This window comes from Pimephales promelas, chromosome 14 (genome assembly GCF_988280905.1).
Source record: "Pimephales promelas chromosome 14, fPimPro1.hap1.1, whole genome shotgun sequence".
NCBI lineage: Eukaryota > Metazoa > Chordata > Actinopteri > Cypriniformes > Leuciscidae > Pimephales > Pimephales promelas.
This window is the reverse complement of record NC_142782.1, coordinates 1,658,029-1,671,497: the sequence shown is the minus strand read 5'-3', so window position 1 is coordinate 1,671,497 and position 13,469 is coordinate 1,658,029. Positions and strand designations below refer to the sequence as shown.

Genomic DNA, 13,469 nt, shown 5'->3' with positions numbered 1-13,469 from the left:
TCCATAGAAAACAGAGTTATTAAGAGTTATTAAAAGAAAAAAATGTGAAATTAGTGTTTATTTTTATTGATAAAACAATCTTTTCAGGCAAAATAATCACTGCAGCACATCTGATGTAGACAGAGGCATTTTCGCTTGGTTATGAGCGGGATATTACTCATATAAATATCCAAGTATGATATATGATACAGCTTTCATTCTTCAGCATAAAAATAATAATATATTCATGAGAAGAAAAATCAGTTTGAATAAGGAAAGCAATATCTTTGTCATAGTATCCGTTCAATGGTTAGATTTGCCAAAGTTATAGCATGTACTGCACTTTATGTACCGTTTTGTTTTATTAGTTTATTTTTAGTTGACCTTTTTTAGAATGTGAAGGATAATAAAGATGGTTAAATAAGTGAGATCTTTGGCTTAGAAAAGCAAAAAAGTAGTGCTTTGAAAGTCCTGGAATTTTGTTTGACAGAATCTGTAAACCCTCAAAAATGCAGTAAGCATTACAGAACAACACATACATTTTGCAATTGAAAATGGTAATTTACCAACAACAAAAAAATGTATTAACATTTTAGACCTGTTTGTAGCTTTAACACATACTGACAATCTGTATATACTGTAATAACACTTGCGGTTGCAGTTTATAAAAACCTATATTGGAGTATAATTGATCGGTTTGGTGGAAATGGTGCCACAGCTGTGGGTCATTTTGATAAAAATAAATAAATAAATGCCAGTAAACAACTAATATACACAGTTTTTACAATAAATATTGAACTACTTTGTGATTATTTCATTATTAATCTAGATTCATACTTTTGAACATTTAATAAATTATATTTTCATGGTGGATTTCATGATTGAAGATTAAAAGTTTGAGCTAAAACATTAAAAGTAGCAAAAATAAGTTTTCAAGACAAACATAAAATGGCAGGGATGAAATAATGTTTTGTGTGTAGTAATGAAAAACGACAATATTTGTTTTTCTATAGGCATAATGTTTATTTTGTGCACCAGTGAATATTTAAGTCTGCTGAAAGAACTGACATTAAAAGCAGATCTCTCAGCATGTTAGTTGCATCATACACTTGTTTTGGTTTACTACATCTCTCAACAACACTCACCGAGAGCGAATCCCTCTGGACTGAGTTTAGCAAGGCGACACGCGAGGCCTGTCACACAGAGAAAGGGGGGAACAAATGAACAGCAAGACGACGAGGGACCGAGAAACCGTCTAAAGGAGGGGATCTCAAACCCACAGCTCATTATCACCCGCAGCTTGACTGAGATGTTCCTCCGTGGAGATTTGGCTGTTACTTAGAGACTAGAACACAATATACCCTGATCAATTACCCACAGGCTTTATTGGGCCCTTGCATCTCTAACTCAGACTGTACCGGGGAGACTGTGTCCTCGGCAGATCCATCTCTAGGAGGAGCTTTAATATCCCAAAAACAAGTGCTGCACCAACCCAGGAGATTCAGTTTGAGAAGTTAAAACATACATGTTTTTAACTGCATCTATGGTTCAAGAAAAACGAGAAGGTTCTAAGAGGGAAGATGTTCTTTAGATTTGTAAATGTCAATCATTTTTTCCCCTTAAAAGTCATCTTTGATCACCAAAATGACATATTAATAAATAATGCTTTAATATATCTTGAATGTAACTCAACACCCTTGCCTCATTTAGTACACTCTCAGAAAAAAAGATACAAAAGCTGTCACTGGGGCTGTACCTTTTCAAAAGATACACTTTTGTACCTAAAGGGTGCATATTGGTACCTTAATGGTACATATTAGCACCTAAAATGTACATAATAGCACCTAAAATTTACATATTAGCACCTAGAATGTATTTATTAGTACCTAAAATGTACATATTAGCACCTAAAATGTACTAAAATGTACATATTAGAACCTAAAATTTACTTATTAACACCTAATATTTACATATTAGCACCTAATATTTACATATTAGCACCTAAAATGTAATTATTAGCACCTAAAATTTACATATTAGCGCCTAAAATTGACTTATTAGCACCTAAAATTTACATATTAGCACCTAAAATGTACTTATTAGCACCTAAAATGTACATATTAGCACCTAAAATACATAATAGCACCTAAAATTCACATATTGGCACCTAAAATTTACTTATTAGTACCTAAAATGTACATATTAGCACCTAAAATGTACATATTAGCACCTACAATTTACATATTAGCACCTAAAATGTAATTATTAGCACCTAAAATTTACTTATTAGCACCTAAAATTTACTTAATAGCACCTAAAATTTACATATTAGCACCTAAAATTTACTTATTAGCACCTAAAATGGACAAAAGTTTACCTTTTGAAAAGGTACAACCCCAGTGACAGCTTTTTTGTACCTTTTTTCTGAGAGTGTAGCCTTCTATCAATATGCAACCTTCCAGGGTGTGAGGTTAGCAAACAACAGGACATATAACAGCAAATACCCACATGAACAATTATTATATTGCAACACTGGGAGATATTGCAAGACAGAGAGAGACGTCAACCTTACCGTCACTCCCACAGACACTGTTTAATTGTATTAATTCACTGTTGGAAACACCGGCTGCACTCGAAATCGCTCACTCTATTGAGTAGGCATTTATTTTAAATAAGTATTAGTATGAGTAATAAGTACTTATATAAGTCACTCACTGTCATTCATAAATCCTCTCCCGTGGCTTCATGGGATAGTAAAGTGTCCATCAAATACACACTTCTGAATCTCACTGGATGTATCATCCAGGTACTTAATTTTTTTTATGATTAAACATTTTTAGTTTTAGCTTTTGCTCTCTCAAAAGCAGAGATGAAGACATGGGATTCATGGGAAGACTTTAGAGTGGTGCAGGAGTGACGTCAGTTCACATCACACTGGTTTCCTCGACAAAAACCCATTTTCTCAAAAACACATCAAATAAAACTTAATTTCAACATTTATTCCCTCTTGATTCAGCCATATGCAAAGCATGCTGGGTACTAACAAGCACCCAGTTTCAGTTCATGCAACACAAATCATTCTTATAATCCCAACACAAACGGATTAAGTAAACTTTAATTTTACATATATTGAACACAATCAAATTAAGTTAGGACAAAATGTCTAGCAATTGCGCTCGTTTTAAGTAAGCAATTTGTACAAGCAGCAAAAATCTTTTTTTCAGTGTAATATTGATGAAAGTGCCATGTGCTTGTGTTCAGCACAGACCTTATTTAGCATTAACCAAAACCCCATTGACTTCGGGATGATGGAACCAGAAGCGCTAAAATGCTAACTCGCCTAAACATTTTGACTTACAAAGTGATGTCATATACCTGCAGACATATTATGATTGGTTATAATTGGATATGATGGTAAGTGTGATAAATCCCGCCTCTTGTATTTGTGTGTGTTCTCATCGGCCAGAATGAAGACATGCATGCCGTTATTGGGAAGACTAATTAAAAAGTAAGTAAACGACTACCGCTTTATATCATGACAAAATCAAACTTGGTGAAATTAAAGTTACATCTTTGTTTATGTGACAGTGTCCAGTGTGTAAGCTTGATAACTGATGAAAATAACAAAAAGAAAAGCTGAACATTAACTCAATAATAATATGTAGGCTATTGTTTAAATTGTTTCTGCCTTCAGTTATCAGTTTGGAACAAATGTAAAAACACTTATTTGATTAAATTTGTACTTGGCTTTAATAAATAGTGCATTACATATTGTAAAAATACAAAATAGCACTGTATTTAGTCTCTCTTTTCTATGTAATGTTTATCTAACCAGGAAAATTAGGTGTACGGATTTACCATCTATAATATAAAAATGCGAGGACTTTGCCTCCTCATTGTAAAACACCACCGCACACCACTGCGTTTTGCTACTCTTTTATGAGTAGGCTACTGTGAATTCGGACAACTTCTTTAGTCTCTTTTTGTATAGTATGTATGTGATTTCGGACGCAGCCGCCATCACAGCAGCATTTACTTCTTTTTTTGTAATTTGATGCAAAAGTAATATAACATATCCGGCAATAAATATACATACATACATTATGTATACATTAAAAAAATGAAAATATAAAAAAGTTACAGTATTTACGATGCTGATGACCGTTAAAACCGTCATCAATATCAAAAACGTGATTTCGCGCCAAAGCAGTCGAATCAGTTGCGTGGTGACGCAGGCGCAGCGTGGGGTTTCCCAGCCCTGAGAGCAGGGTCACTCACCGCGCCCATCTCTGCTGTCTGATGGCCGGAGCGAGAGCCTGACACACGGAACGCAGAAGAACCACTCCAGCACCGGAGAACGACGCGCGTGGGACGTACAGAAAGGCTACATTTGGACCGAGCGTTTGTTGGCGACATTTACCACAAGGCGTTTGCGTGAAGCTTGCGTTATTTGGGCGAGAATCGGCGCGGTTGCAGCTGTCGCGGCTGCGGGTTCGGGGAGTGCCGCTCTCCGCTGACTGACTGACGGACTGTCTGCGGGTCGGGCAGCTGTGGAGCCCTCTTCGCTGTTTACAGTCAATGATACACACACAACGAACTGTTCCGACAAAACACAGGTCAGTGTTTATCTTCTCTTTAACGGTCGCCTGATTGCCTGTGTGTTCGGCTGTTGTGGGGTTCGGTTGGGGTGGGGGCCGCTGCTGGACTTACACAAACACATTTAACACTAATTGTGGCTTTATTTGTCAACGTGTGCAGCAAATATCAAATTAATAGGCCACATCAGTGGTTTAGTGTGTGTTAACTTCCTCAAATCACGGTCATGTGGCAGAGATGTGCTGTTAGCTGACTAGCAGCACTCATAATCGGGCTCCATATTCATGCTAAATACTGTCAGGTGATTTCTGCTATCGGGCACTCGCATTTCCGTTAGCTCATGGCTGTTAAACGGTCTGTCTCTACGTTTGAATTTTTGAATTTAAATCCTGGTTTGCAGAGTATTGTAAGCCTGCATTGGTGCAGATGATGATGATGATGATGAAATGGACAGTGAAGATGGAGGATAAAGCCAAACTAGCTACCTCCCCCACTTCACTTCACTTCATCATGGAGTCGCACTGTTTGTGCGTTCAAATATCATCTTTCTCCACGTCAAATCCTCGATGAAGCACTCAAACACCGGACTCTCGCGGATGTGTGTGTGTGTGATCTAAGTGCTTCTTTGATTGGTTTTAAACCCTGAGCCTGTGCATTTAACGACCTTAAACGGGAGTTAATGGGATTTTCTCGATCTGTTTAACGTGTGTGTGTTGTGTACGAGTGATTTACGGTTGTGTTCGTGGCGGAAATGTCAATGAGGAAGAGCATCATCAGTGTGTTTCATCACAGTTCGCAATCATATTGCTGTGATTGTATGTAATAACGCCGGTGTCCGTTTAAAGCGCATCTACTGTCCTGCTGAAACATGTACGCGGGCGCGCGCGCGTGTGTGTGTCAGCACTTGTGTGTTTATGTGCTGTGTGTGTTCACGGCCTACAGCTGCTGCAGCCAACAAGATGGCGACTGATGAAGACACAGCCCTGCCTCACACACACTCACACATCACGCATGCTCTCACACACTGCTAAAAAACATTACATATACGCGCAAATAGCATTGGTTCTTATACAGCTGACACTCATAAGTCACTTGTATATCTTACCGCACGTACTGTTATACAAACAATGCTCTCGAATATCATTTCTATAAATCACAGTCACAGGGTTAGTGACCGTCCTGTAGTGTTGGGAATCTTGACGATAATCTGTCTGGTTTCAGTTTCATTCAGTTTGGAGCTGAACTCTGCAAGGTAGAAATGAATCTCACTTTACACACCTGATTCTTAGTCACCATGAAATCAAAATGGACTGGTTTTTATGGAATATTGCACTGTCTGCTCTGTTATATAAGTGATTTATCCTTTCACGTCTTTTATTTTTAAATTCACGTTCCTGGTAATCTTGAATCAGACTATCTTCCTCTTGCATCTTCTCTGATGTGGGCGGGGCTATAACCTGCTGTCAGTCACATGAGTTCAGCCTATAGCAAAACACAACAATCTAATCAAAATCCCCACAGACAAATATCAAGCCCCGCCCACATTTGTTCTTGTTCCAGATACACAATAGAGAAAAGACTAGCGCGACTTTCATTTCATGTTGACTTGAACACGCAATCAATATGAAATGATTCCCATTGTCATGAAAAAAATGGATTAGGCCTATATTTCCAAATCCGTAAGGGAAAAAAACTGTGATCTTGCAGGGTTGGAGGGTGCATTCAAAGACGCAAGTTATTTTTAAATGTATTTAGAAATACAATACATATATTTGCGCAAACTGAAGCGGCTTTTTTATATTTTTTTTGGAGAGGTAATTTTATTTCTTTTCAGAACCGTAAGATTCTTGATTCGGTAACGTCCGAATCTGCTGCTGTTACATAAAACTATGACTTGTTGGCGCTCACAAAACACATTACTATTTTGTGTTGTTTTATAAACAACATGGTGCATACAAAAAAAACCCCACTATGCTGAAACACGTAAATAGTGTTTGACTGAATGGAAGCGCCACCTACTGTCAGAGAGGGAATCTGCATGTTCATGCAGTCTTAATGTCTTGAATATCAGTTATGTCTAAAATATCTTTAATCTGACCAATGTACAAGATGTACCATCACGCATCATGTGCTGTAAGTTGTTTTTTATTCCCATAATTCACCACAGTGTGTTGGAGGCTTGGAGCAGATGCATGAAAAAAGACAGCTGTATAGATTTAGTAATCTCTCACAGAATATGCTGCTCAGTTCAATGACATGACAATATTTTGGCTAATTAGATGATGTTTTCAGCTACCAATAAGAATTTAGTTGTTCAGCTGCGTTTAATACATTTTAAATTGCAAATTTTCCCCAAAAAAACATTGATGGACCTGCACATGCGTCATATTTAGAGGGATTTGAGCTGTAAGGTGGGCTGCGCTTTGTCTTATGTAACAAAACGTCAGAGTCAAAATGAAATAAAAGCCCTGCAAACATTCACAGGACACTCATGAAAAAAGAGAGTAAAAAAAGCCTCAGAAGAAAACCTTTTCCTTTATAATGTTTAAACCGTCTTAATTCCCCCTAGGGCGCTTGATTCACGTCACCAGTCCACAGAAAGTGTCAAATATGGCATGAAGTTACTGCACTGTAAAGTTTATTACAGTACATTTTAGAAGATAATTCAGTATTAAATTTACTGAAAAATCGCTTCTATGTGAAATTTTATGACCCAGAAATGTAAACACAACCCAGTGCCGCGTTCTCCGATGGTTTTAGCGGGAACTTTGGCACAAATGTCTTCTACGTTTAATTTTCTCTTTTAGGTCGGCTACGGTCATGGTGAAACAGCAAGTCTAAAGTGAATCTTGCTGAGCAACTTCCTTGAATCGCGTTTAATATCAGGGCCATTTGAATGTGACCAGCGCATTAAAGACATAAAAAAACAAAATTAAAAGCTTGATTTTCACCACGGGACTTTTAATGTTAAAATTGGCATTATTATAATCTGCAAGAAGATGTGAAATGCACGTAAAGCTTGTGTATATCTGTTGCTTTTGTTGTAATGCTTTTTTTTTTTTTTCCCCCTGATCTGTTTTTATCCCACTTCATGTTTTCAGCCGCGCCTCTGAATAGGATTAAATTGTTCCCGTCTGTAGATGGCGGCTTTTGGGATTATGGGTTTGGTCAGTGATAGCGCTGATTTGACTCGTGTCTGTTTTATCCAGCTGTCTCTACAGTTGACATGCCCTTTCAGCATATTTGATCTTTTTTTAATCCTTAAGCAAAGTTCATGCCACTGCGTGCTTTCACTTACCGTAGCTGGCTCTCATGGCATATTTTTGTTTGTGTCAGTATTTGTAGAGCGTCACTAGGGCTGGGCGATATGGCCAAAAAATCATATCTCGATATTTTTTGGTCAAATGGCGATATACGATATATATCTCGGTACTTTCTACGTTTTCTATTTAGATAAAGAAAATCTTTATATTAAAAAAAAAAATATATATATATATATGTATATACAGTATATTCACATTCGGCCCAATGATATCCTACAAACAATGTTGATATTGAAGGATATGGAAACAAATATAATATAGGCTATGCAATATATTATGTGCAAAAAGCTTTTGTTTTTATATTGACTAAAAGCTAAACTAAAAATGAAAATAAAAACAAAAACAAAAGCACAAACTAATTATATTAGCCTGCATTTGATTACCCCATTATAATCACTTTCATTAAAAATATATACTTGTAGGTTTAAAATTCCACATATGGCACATTTATTTTCTCCAACAACAAATATTTTAGCAATATGTTTATTTTAGTAAGAATTATTGCGTACTACGTAGTACTATTCACGCGCATGCCGGCGCTCGTTCAAGGAAGCATGAATTTTAGCGGAGATTCACTTGCAGAAGCTCGTCCTCTTCTGACATGGACATATTTGTTGTGAAATGGACATATTTGCTTTACTTTCTAACATTTACAGATGGAGAATATGTGAAATGTAAGTTGAGCACTGAGGAAAGCACCACATCTCAAACGCATTAAACAGCGCAAGTATATCTGTCAGTCAGTAACAGTGTCTGTCAGAGCATTTGACAGGGCGGCAAGCTGCCTTAAACTTGTTAACTATATCAAAGTGATTTTGACGCAATTAATATAAGCTTGTGTCATGTTTAGGACAAATTGTACTACGTAGCCTAGCTACTTTCACTGCAGCAGCTCACACTGCAACCTCCGCTATTTTTCAGATGTGCTCATATCAAACTACTGTATCGATATAAACGGTATTGCCTCATTCCATATCGTTTCAAAAAATATAACGATACATCGTACATATTCGATATATCGCCCAGCCCTAAGCGTCACGTAATCTAATCTGTATGAATGACGAGGTTGTAGCGCATCAGCTCATGTTTGCCTTCTGATGGGAGTAAAATCAAACCAGTCCGCTCACATTTCAGAGTTTAGCTCCAAACACGTCTGGACCACCCAATTCAAGTTTTTCAGGATTAAAAGAGCATGTGGAGACTGGACATCAGAAACACAAGCTCATGCAAAAAAAGTATTTTCATTTAATTGCATTGCAAAGTTCAAGTTCGACACGCTTGGATCTGCAAATTCGTATTGCGTGAAAACACATGACCAACAGTTATATATTGAACATCAGGTTTCCTATCCTATAAGACTTGCTCATAGGGACGGCATGAGCGCAACTTTTATTGTAAATATTTACGAACGCTCATTTCAAAGAGGGAATGCAATTCATTTGCTCACGATGACACCGACTTGACCGCAAAAAATAACTAACTATTCTTTTTTTTCTCAACCAAATGTGACCACAAAGGTTATAAAATGCTGTCATAAAAGGTTTCTTCAATGTATTACATTTCATGTTGTGAGCGTTCAAAGCGTCAACAAGCTTCCCCGTACTTTTCGACAAGCGTCCTTGACAGGGCGGCCAGAGCTTCTTTGACGCTCAAGCCGGTGTGAACGTAGTTACAGTCAGTACTGGGCATGTATGAGTACGATGGCACAACTGTTTAACGTGGCAAGTGATGTTCCTGGTGGTTGACCTGACCCGCTCTGTCACACTTTTCCTCGCAGGTCGTTTGAATACACGACTGTTATCAGACCATCATGTGCTGCTTTGAATAAGCAAAGCGAACTGCAGGAGTGCAAAACCGTGAGCCGCTGGTTGCACGCTAGTATGCTTTTGCATGTGAAAACACCATTTGCATTTTGAATAAAGGCTGTTGTTATTGCTAGCGTTGAACCGAACGGCGGCAGAGCTGTGGCCGATCCTGATCCTCCAGTGAATGCCCATTTCTTAGCTAACTTTTTTGTTGTTGCCATATTTCTTCCCCATTCATTGTTTCCATCGGGATTTCAGTAGTCTTCAATCAGGTCCTTGACTTTGAATCAAATTAAGCCAGCTCCAGATGAATCACAACATTACAAACTGTCAATATATAAAGAAACAAAACCAAAACTTAAGTTTGAGCGCATGAATTACTCATCCTGCTAATGAGTCAAAAGCTCGCAATGCAATGTGACACTATGAAAGGTTTTTTGATTTATATTACCAAAATATTCAGATATACAAATGAGCAGAAGTAGTTTAACACTGTTGAGAGACTCGATTAAGATGATGCTTCATAGGAGTGCGCAGATCTTAAGTCGTGGTTTGCGTTTCCATGATAGAATGTAAATAGTTGAGCGAGAGAGCATGCTCTGTGCATAAACTTCTGTGCGTAAACTGTCATGTTCATCAAAAAACTTCCACAGAAGCGTCTGAGCTGACAGTACATCTGTTTTCAGATGTTATACTGTATGGAGGAAATGCTTTAAATCAGCTGTGTAGAGATGTTGGATTCACGTGCCGTCGAACTGCCGTGTATTTCATGTGTGACAGAGTTGAGCATCCAGAGGAACCGGTTTGGTCGGAGGCAGATGCCGGCGTTGATTTGCTGGAAGGATCTGAGTTTGAGATCATTCGGACTTGGTCAAGACAATGTTAAATGTGTTGCATTCTGGCCTTGTCCATGCAGTGTTAAACCACTGACTACTGAAACAACATGAGAAATGAGCTTTGTACCAAAACCTGCTGTGTACTTTCTACATGAGCATCACTTTCTACATCTACAGCATGGAGCTCTGTGTATTCAGGAACATCATTCCAGCTCTTGAATGCAAAACATCCAGACAGCCTACTTTTAAATACTGAAAGCACTCTTTGTTTATTGCTTGTAATGCTTTCTTTTTGTTCCTCTTTATTTACTAGCTTTTATATTTTGAAGCTATATTAGTTTATATGGCCTATTTAAAATTCTTAACATGTAATTGGTTTAATTTTATAATATACAGAAGGTAAAGAACTTAAAGTAATGGCATGTTAAATCGCAATATTGGTTAAAAAATTCGCAATTAGATCATAGATTAGAACCAAAATATTTTTAAGGATGGCCCCGTCTTGAATGAATGTTTACCCAGAGCTTGATATACGGTGCAATCTGGGATTGCAATCTCCCTGAACAATACTTGTGATGCTGCCTTAGAATAGGACCAACAGAAGCATGATCATAAAATCATGCTGCTAACCTTTTGCAATGCTGTTTGCTCACCCATGATGCCTGAACTGGCTATAGGTAGACAGCTCACAAAATTTTGGAAAGGAGCCACATATCACATGACCTTTCTTGCTTTGTATTTCACTCTTTCTGAGGTGTGTTTTTGCCTAAAGATGAAACAAAAACAAACAAATTAAAATACCACAGCATAATGTAAAGAAAATGCTTAATTATATGTTGTGCTTTTCAAAGGGATGCACTTACCTTGTTCATGGTTGAGAAATAACATTTAGACTTTACAGTGGAAACCGCACTCAAGAAGGATCAGGAAGGGGAAGAGAGTTCATATAATATAGATAAAGAACTGTTTCGCATACTTTTCATATACTTGGATATTTATATGAGCAATATTACGGCCATATGACCATAAAATTGCTCATATAAATATTAAAGTAGGCTATGTGATGCCTTTCATTCTTCAGGTCAATCATATATTTATGAGGACAAGAAATCAGTTTTAATGAGGAAAGTGATATTATTGTCATAGTATCCTTTCAATAAAAGAACATTTCACCGCTGGAAAGATGAATATGTATTTAAATTGGGTCATTTATGTTGTAGAAATGTGAAATTATTTTAGAAGTTGGTGCCAGAAAAGCCAGAGAATGTATTTTTGGCTCATGTGGATGAAAGACAACAACTCCCATAATGCACTTGCTTTGCCACTCCTAAGCCACGCCTCCTGGTTATTTCACTCACCTAGAAGACCCCAGTAAGGACATGATTCTTGAACGAGGACCTCATTCTCATGTTGAGGGCAAAATGTCCTGGCCAGAGTCTGCCGATGAGAGATGTTGACTGGATCATCTTGTAGTGCCGCTGATTGCTTTCCCAAAACGCTGAAGGCCCCGAGGATGTCCAGATCATTGATTTCTCACATGAAGGTGTGTTTCCAGGCCACTTATGTAAGGGTGGATGACTTACAATGCACAGCTCAACATCATTACACCAACCCTCCCTACTGTAATTAATGGCCAGGGTATGTTTATGAAAACAAATAATTATAATAATGCAAATTATGACCTTTTCTTCTTAGAGGATGAAGAAAATTCTTTATTTCAGGGTTTATTCACATCCGGAAAGCCTGCTAGTTCACTGGCTTTGGTCCGGACCAAATGCAATTTTTTTTTTTGTTTGGTGTGGTTCGCTTTCAAGCTGCCCGAACCAAAGTTTGTGAACAAAACCACACGTGTGCTAAGCTCAGGGATATCAGCCACTCTGAATCAAACCCAGTGCCTCTGTGCGTTGTACTTGTTGGTCTTTGTCTAATAGGTAAATAGACATTTCAGAAAAATATCTTTCTTTCCTGAGAAATAAGCTCTCCTGACCTGCTTGTACATCTCCCCTGTTCCCGACCCTGATTAACTGGATAACTGGTCGTCGACTGTCCAGCTTTCCTGTCGTGTTTCAAGTTTCTAACTCTTTCGCTTAGACCTCGGTTTGTGACTCCTCTGGGCATCTTTTTATATGTGGAAAATCTTTCAATACTCATCTGGATTAAAGGAGCATACATTCAGAGTTAAAGAAGTACTGTCGATATCGGTTAGCGTTAGCCTTTGTAACCTGCATCCATCGCCGTTAAGCTTAGCTGTCCTTAGTTGCCCTTAATGACATGCTTGCTGAAGACGTGCTAGAAGAGTTCGGTGTCTGCGTTCAGAACATAGACTCTTATAATCAGAGTTAACGTTAGTGCAGGGGTTTTGGGCAGGTGAGTGTGTTCGTGATTCTTACCGTTGGTCTTCTCCGTCAGGAACATTCTGTGGTTGATGACGCAAGTACACAGAGAGCTGCATATAAACACCCCGTGTTTTAATTAGTTATGTGAGAGAGAGGTGCTCATCTGTACACAAGTAAGATTTCACACATTTTAAAATAGCCAAATCTATTTGCGGCGGTCAAACTGGATATTGCGGTGGGTCGCTATAAATGAATGTGTGGGTCTAAGAATATCTTGTATATCGAAAGAAAGAACAGAACATCTGCTTGTAAACAAAACATCTTTTTCATTCATTCTTTATCAACACTCATCGGCAAAATTTTTAACTAAAAGCTGTTTTTTTTTTTTGGTCAAAGACTTTGTGTGGATCAGATTCAGAACTATGATCAAAAGGCAGATGGAGTCGATCGAGTCGTTTCCTCTTCACAGGTTCGCCGTTTCATTCAGTAATGTTGGGATGTTTTGATTTATAACATGCGTTTGAATGTTTCATGTAGATTGGGTAAACCTGGCGATTTGATTCAGACTGGAAACCTGTTCATCCTTACCTGTAC

General features: G+C 37.9%; 1 protein-coding gene across 2 annotated transcripts in view; it reads left to right on the top strand.

Moving 5' to 3' along the window:
* The first annotated feature begins 4,199 nt into the window (after positions 1–4,199).
* Positions 4,200–13,469, top strand: part of gnb1a (guanine nucleotide binding protein (G protein), beta polypeptide 1a) — a 49,703-nt gene continuing 40,433 nt past the window's right edge. For both annotated transcript variants that reach the window (XM_039674648.2, XM_089119255.1), the window contains exon 1: positions 4,200–4,595. The gene's annotated coding sequence lies outside the window, so the exon portion shown is untranslated. The remainder of the gene's footprint in view (positions 4,596–13,469) is intronic.